This window comes from Nymphaea colorata, chromosome 1 (genome assembly GCF_008831285.2).
Source record: "Nymphaea colorata isolate Beijing-Zhang1983 chromosome 1, ASM883128v2, whole genome shotgun sequence".
NCBI classification, from domain to species: domain Eukaryota; kingdom Viridiplantae; phylum Streptophyta; class Magnoliopsida; order Nymphaeales; family Nymphaeaceae; genus Nymphaea; species Nymphaea colorata.
In genome coordinates, this window is record NC_045138.2 from 24,280,633 (window position 1) to 24,288,432 (window position 7,800).

Here is a 7,800-nt window from a genome sequence, read left to right on the forward strand (position 1 = left end):
CGAACGAATACAACCAGCTATTATAAGGCTCTTTACATTCTTCACAAAATTAGAAACAACTCTAAACTTTTCAAAGTGGTTCACCTACTTTAAGTCATATGCTTCAAAATGATGATTTAAACTTAGCGCTAGGGATTTAATTTTATTAAAATGTGTGGCTAACGATGACTGCATTTATTTGCAGTTTATGACTTCTTGCTCGTGAACATGATAATGATGTGTTCCATTAGACTGAAAAAAACGTTTCATTTAGCGGAGAGCTGGGAGAGGAGGGAAAGGTCTCCAAGCAATGACACGCTAGGAATGAGTGCTTCCTCTGAATCACCTGAGAGTTCATTTTCTGTTTCGGTAGGTTGATGATCTGTGTTTCATTGTTGCAGAAATTTTTTGATGGTCTCCCATATCATATCTGCTAGTTTCAAACGTATTTTCTGATGCCTTTTTTGTTTACCAGAAGGATCAGTTTCAGGCAGCTGACAGTGAAACAACTTCATCTTCTGATGAGGATGATTGTGACAGTGCATTAAAAGATCATGGTATTTTTTAGAGTGAGATGCAATCTCGTCTAACAAAGTTGCAGGTACACTGGTGAAAAAGTATTTGTTAGGGATTTAATCTTGATGTTTCTCTGATTAACTTTGTTTCAGCATTCTTGTAGTTGGTATCAGCGATCAATTTTCTCATGACTAATCAATGCAGTATATTTATTAATTTACTTATTATTTCTTTGTTTCTTGGTAATTCTGTTGTAAGAATTTTAGTTGCCATATAAGGCTTCATAGTCTTGACGATCACTTGTTGAAGAGTATGCTTTCAAGTTTCTGTTGCTGTCCAGTGCTTTAAATCAAGGTTCCAGCATATTCCTCTAGGATGTCTCGTCACTACTTTTTCTTACATATTGCATTAGTGTTACTTTTCTACAACTTACAATAGTAATTATCTGTTCTGGCTCAATCCTTTTGGCATTTAATTATGAAGATATATTTGCATGCATCTGATCCTGGGGAAGCATTCTCTCAGGTTGTACGGCGCTTCTGGGATAGGAATGACATAAAAGGAGCAATCTTTACCATGGAGAAGATGTCTGATTACTCTGTAGGTATTCTGCTCAAGCTACTATTATGTAGCTGCTAATGGATAGCTTTTTCTCGTGTTGGCTGGATTATGGTTGGACTTGCAGGTGCATGCAGATGTAATAAGTGTACTAATGGAGAAATTTGATGCAGTTACACTGGACATTTGCGCTTGCATGTTGGTCACGGTTTAAATTGTGGCGTAGCTGTGATTTACGATCATATTAATCAACTATTCAACACATGATAACATTCTATATATACATGCATATTTATTAACTTCTCGGCATACACTCTCCATCATACCCAGGACAAAGAATAGTGCCCTGTACAAGAGTGACTTGAGTTTGGAGACAATCAAGGTAAGGTGATCCCATGTAGCAGCTTTACCAGCCTGGCCAGCCAGCTCGAATGGAGGGGTCGCGATAGACATGGGAAAAGGAAAAGTTCACACACAAAATTAGACATTTAATCTAAATAAAGAAGTTGTAAAACAAAGATATTGAAAAAGTAGGACATGAGCTAATTTTAGAGTAAGGGCCTGTTTGGTTGGAGGGAAAGGGAAGGAAAGGGAGGGATTGAGCAATCCCTCCTTTGTTTGGTTGGCTAACTAAAGACGAGGGAAAGGAAGGGAAAGGGGCAAAGTGTGTTTGGTTGGGAGGGGAGGGAAAGGGAAGGGAGGGAAAGGAAAGGATTGTGTAGTATAAATGCAATCCCTCCCAAATCGGACGGATTGGGAAGGAAAGGAAAGGAAGAGAGGAACAAAGTGTTGACTGCCCACAATACCCCTTCCTTCACGTTCTTAATTTTTTAAACATTTTGACTGTTAAGGATATTATTGTAAAGTATTAACCTTTCCTTTCCTTTCCTTTCTTTTGTATCCAAACAAGCTTTTTAATCACTTCTTTCCTTTCCATTCCATTCCATTCCTTTCCCTTCCCTTTCTCTTCCCTTCCCTTTCCTTTCCCTCTCTTTCCATCCCTTCCTTTCCCTCCTACTAAACAGGCCCTAAGTTAAACCTTCCTTGCTTCTTTTCTTAAGCTTGGACAGTGCAAACAAAAAGGGCCCAAGAAACACAAGCCTTTGTCAAGTACGGATGTGCATTAGTTGCACTCTATTTCAAGGCAAACCAAGATTATGAATATCTTCAATCTTGGGTGCGACCAAAACTTTTACAATTGAGATTAGCCCGCTTTTTATTTGAGAAACTTAGTGAAGTTGGTCGTTTATTGAAGAGAATATGAAGACAATTAGATGAAAGCTTTTTATAACAAGCAAATTTGACATTTGTATACTGTGGATTCAATGGTAATGCAAAACTATATGTCGAATCGAAATTCAACTAATTACGAAATCCTTTTGCCAAAAAGAAAAAAAGTTAATTGTAACCAATCGAATTGGAAATAATTGAAGAAATGTCCGGATGTTATAGACGTTCATACGGTGCATTGCTAACTCGTTCTCCACCAGTTTGCTAAATTTATCTGCTCACATGGTTTTTTTTTTCTTTTTCTTTCTTCTCATATGTTTGCTAAATTTATCTGCCCTCATAGTTTTTTTCTTTTTCTTTTTCTTTCTTCTCATATGTTTGCTAAATTTATCTGCCCTCATGGTTTTTTTCTTTCTTCTTTTTCTGCCTACAAATCCTTTTGTTCGCAACAATGGACTTCTAGTGCCATGATAATCTCAAATTCAGTAATAAAATTGAAAAATTTCTATTAAAAGGCGCCGGACTGTCTTTTCAAGTAAACTGACAGTGAACCACAGAGATATATTCAGAAGACAACTCTGGAAATGTGAGGCAATGATTACTATGGAAATATACAAGCGTTAGCTTATAGAATACTATCCAGCATTATATGTCCCTCCATTCTAGATTGGATTTTCCATCCTAAAGATTGTTGTTCACAAACAAGTATGACGTCTCTTTTGCTAGCTATTTTGGTCCTGATTCATGCAGTGAATTCTGAAAGCAGTATAGTTAATGAGAAGCATGGTTTTTGCAGAACTTATCCAAGAGTACATCCAGTTAACATTCAGTTGCCTTAACATTTGATATTTTTTTATTTTTGGTCATGTTCTTTTGCATTTCCGATCTTTTGTTGCGTGGCCCAGAGTGAAGACGGTGATACAATCAACTGCGTGGATAGCTGCAGCCAACCGGCCCTTGATCGTCCGTCCTTGAGAAATCGCAGTATCCAGGTCCACACCTCAATCTTTCTTCCTTCATGATTGTCAGCTCTCGTATTGTCATAGAGGGTGACGTCGTGTTGCTCTATGCCCACCCCACCTGTTAAGACTAGTGCTTTTCAGAGATCTTGGCACGAATGCGTCTATCAAGAACCAAGGTCAGTTTGGTTGTGTTGATTCTGAAGATTGTTCACAAACAAGTATGGCATCAATCGTATCCATGCTGGACTTGTAAACAAAACAATCGAAAGTGTCTGCCCCTTAATTATGATAGGCCTACATCTCTCTCTCTCTCGTTGATCCTATTTCTGCCAAAGTACTAGCAGCAGAAGCTTTATTTTCATGGCAACTTGTTGCAGATGAGGCCTAGCCTCTACCCAGAAGGTATGGCCGTTCGAGGGAGCCATGATTCAAGTGGCAAACACTGCCAAGTCCAGCAAATGAGTGGAAGCTGCCCCGATGGCACAGTTCCTATCCTGAGGCGCACCATGCTCCCTATCTGAGGAGCACCAGAACTTTTACACCTATGCCAGCAGAAGTTTCATCGGAAAGCACTCCATCACCATTTTCAATCCTAACTCTACAAGGTCACTGCCTCTTCTTAATGCAAGCCACAAGGTAAAACATGTTTCTTGAAATGCATGCTTAAGGGCTTACTTGCTCTCCTGTATATGAAAATTGTTCAATATTGATGAACCATCTGCGTTGATCGACCAGCATGCTCCTGTTCACGTCGATGGCGGCCCGTATTTGGGAGCTGCGGCAACTTTCAACATCTGAAGACCACAGGTCGGAACAGGCGATGATTCCAGCGCATCGAAACTTGTGGTTATCAAGAATTCAGAGTATCTTCTGGCTACCAGCCTTGAAGCAGGATGGATAGTATGTTCTCCAATCTATTCATCCTCTTCAGCTGGAATAAGAAAGCGCAGGTTACCAAGGCCAACACACTTGTTAAACTGGATGACTCCGTATTTATTTCCGTAGCCAATGTTGAGAATCGTCAATTGAAAAGGTCTTTCAATCGACAGCGCTAATTCAGCAATTAAACTATGCCCTTATCCTGCATTGGGTGCAAAATTTATTGTTGGGATTTTGTCACAAATAAAATGGGTATGCTGCACACACACAGAGAGAGAGAGAGAGAGCACCTAAGCAAACAGATATTGCATCGGTGAATCCACTTGTTGGGGAACGCAAACATAATTACTTGCTTCCTTATACACAGTTAGATCAGAGAACTTTTTTCATCCAAGTGAGGAATGGTAAGAGTTACTTTGATCCAAGGTCTTGGAAGTTGCACTTGGACCTAAAGATTTTCCCTTAGTAGTAGTTGAATTCAGTTTACTCCTTGCTTTGCCAGTTATTGAATTTTAATGGTATGGCCGTATGGCCACAACTTAATGGCGACACAGAGACACGCCTATTCAGCTATTGGACGCTAAGCTGGCTCTCTCGTCTTCAGCCGAGTCTTGATGTTGGAATTTAGATGAAGAAAACATGGCCATTAGAATAGGAAAGGATATCTTAACCACAGAAAAACAGAAAAGTCCTGCAGAGAGCTAATTTTGACTTGCACTTGTTCCTACAGACGGATGGCTATCGTTCAGTGGGCTGCTATGACCTTCGCCCTGGTTCTGTACAAGTGAGCAAAACTGTGGGTCTTGGTGCTGCCATCCATCCTGTTCCTACATATGGTGGCACCCAATATGAAGCAATCTTTGAGATATTTAAGCTATGCAGATTTCTCATATGGTTTTGCAGGTTCTCTCATCAGCACATTAGCCTTAGCAGGAAACAATAAATGTATATTTTCTTTAGGGGCCATTTGGCAATAAAACCAGTAACAAACAATTTCCTTGGCAAGATTGATTTAGATTTATAAAATGCTGTAACATAGTGTTTCATGAATTTGCCTATAACTTTTGGAGTAAATTCATGGAGCAATTTGTTATGGTTTCCATTGGCAATCAACTGTGTAGGTCTAAAAATTTAAATATGCATTAGTATATATATACCCAGTTTTCTTCAAATACTTTCAAACACATTGTTATATGTCCAAGGCTGCAAGTACACTTTTAAGGCATTTGACTTAAAAACGGCTCCTATTTCAAATGCTGTTTAGATAATGAAATTTTTAAAAGTGAAAGTGTAACAGTAAAGTGCTAGAATAGCTTATCAAGTGTCACCTGTCTAAGATTTTTTGGAAAAAAGATACCTACCGATATGTGCCTCAGTCTCTGAGCAACTTAATACCTTGAAATTTAGCTAATAGATCTCTTTGTATTGAAGAGTTGGACGTTAATATAACAAATGGTTATCCGTTTTTCTCATTTTCTCCAAAAATATGAAATAATGTAAGTTTTCAAAATCTGCCATGAAATTTAGACACACACACAGGCACATATATATATAGAGAGAGAGAGAGAGGGGGGAGAGAGAGAGAGAGAGAGAGATGAGCGATCGTTTTGTTAGTTCAATGATAGAACTAAAGAGTTGGACGCATTTATGAACAGGATCAAAAGACAGGAAACTGGTGGTTCCTATTTCAGACGGAACTAGTTGGCTACTGGCCAGGAACGATAGTTCCAAGGTTATCGAAAAGTGAAAAAACATGACTTGGGGAGGAGAAGTCTGTCACCCCGGCAGTGGTAGTACAGCCACGGACATGGGAAGCAGCCATTTCTCCGAGGAAGGACATGGAAAAGCAAGCTATTTCCACAGTATAAAAGTTGTTGATACCGCCAACATTTCAGAGATTCGAGAGGTCTCATCCCTGCAGTAACTCTGCCCGAGTGCTATGAATGAAAGACCTTGGCAATCAAGGTGGCAACGTGAACCATGCTTTCCTCTATGGTGGTCCAGGTAGTAATCTGAACTGCCAATAGAAGTTACAAAGCCATGCAATGCAAATTGGCAGAATTTACAGAAAAGATGTATTAAAGCTAGCAGTACATCAACCTGATTATTCCAATGTTTTGTAAGCCAACTAGCAGCATGTCCCGTTGGTTCAGTGAAGTGTAAGTCCATTCCATGGAATAAAGATTCTTTTTATTTCCAGAGAGTTATTCAAATACAAGTCTGATACTCCCCACAAAAGGAAGAAATACATCCCTGGCAGCTAATGAAATTCAATTAATTCAAAAAAGATAAGGTAAGTAAGTTGGCGTTTATGATCTTGGTTTATGAACATTATACTACTGATTAGGCGTTTGCAATTCATTTACCCAACTCGATGACCAGCAGATATGTTGGGTTTATTGCAAATATTAGACAAAAAAACTACTTGAAATGCTACACGTCCTCATGTGATTGTAGAGAGTACACGAACAACGGTGCGTGCGCACTGTGCCTCCTTCACTAGGCAAATCGTGCTTACGAGAAAGAGAGAATGGAATGTCAATGTGTAATCATGAGAAATTGTTCACCGGCAGGGGAGTTCATTCTCTCCTTGGCGTGAATTACTGCAGCTTGTAAATCAGAGGAGAGACCGTGGAGGACGTTCGACGACATTTGTCTGTCATCGGTCTGTGTCATGTCTTTGTTTCCTCCAGGAGATTGAACGAGACTCGTCCGACTTCATGTCAGAATAGGGGCCTAACGAATCTCAGGTGATATAGGACTTTGTGCGAATTGGTCCACCGGAGAGCTCACTAAGACAGATTTGGGGCCCGACGAATCTCAGGTGCTTGTTGCAGCCACGGTCGTCATTAATCATGTAGTCGTCGTCGAGGAATGGGAAGATGGTGGCCTACAGGCGATCTAAATTGAGTCTTTGTGGGTTGTGACACGATTAACTGCAAGCGACAGACTGTTGTTTGTTTTACCATTCAAAGGTAGTTTAATTATCAAGTCCTAGTGTGAAATATATCTTGAAGCTGTATTGCATAAAAATGCGTATCACAACGATCACGATATGGTTGTTAGAATTTAGATGACTTGCAATTAGTTTTCTCATCTGCAACTGGACGATTTGCTCTCTATCATCAGTAGCTCCATGTTCTCATCGATCTGCAACCATTGACCATCTATCCACAAAATAGACTCTAAATCCGAATGAAATGTAGAATTTGATATAGACAAATAGATTATGTTAAATGCATCTACTTCAGATACAAAAGAGTGATGTTGCCAATAGGAGGAACATATTGGCACCACCAAGTGCCACAAAGGTCATGTATACATCAAATATTTAGTTGGCAAATACGATGCTTACTGGGGCGATTCGTTATTCAATTTTGCGCTTTCGGATAAAGTAGTGTGACATGCATTTGCATGCTGAACAGCCTGAACTCATGTTTATTGATGTGAAGACTAAATTGCAACTCATTCATGTTATATAAGTTAATGCCCTGCAATTCGTTCTATGTCGATTTTCTCCTATCCATCAGTATACCACAAGATTGACACTACAATCAACTTTCTCATTTCATCCTCCGAAACAAATAATCAAACATTTTCACGGCAGTTCATCATCAACTGCTCAAACTCCTACAGATCAGAAAAGAGCATCACCTACCCAAAATGCATCCAGTGT

General features: G+C 39.5%; 1 long non-coding RNA gene across 1 annotated transcript; it reads left to right on the forward strand.

The window, feature by feature from the left end:
• Positions 1 to 262: 262 nt before the first annotated feature.
• LOC116247874 (uncharacterized) lies at positions 263 to 1,254 on the forward strand. Its single transcript, XR_004170929.2, has 4 exons — positions 263 to 348; positions 455 to 580; positions 1,021 to 1,095; positions 1,181 to 1,254. It is a non-coding gene; the product is annotated as an uncharacterized LOC116247874 (long non-coding RNA).
• Positions 1,255 to 7,800: the final 6,546 nt, after the last annotated feature.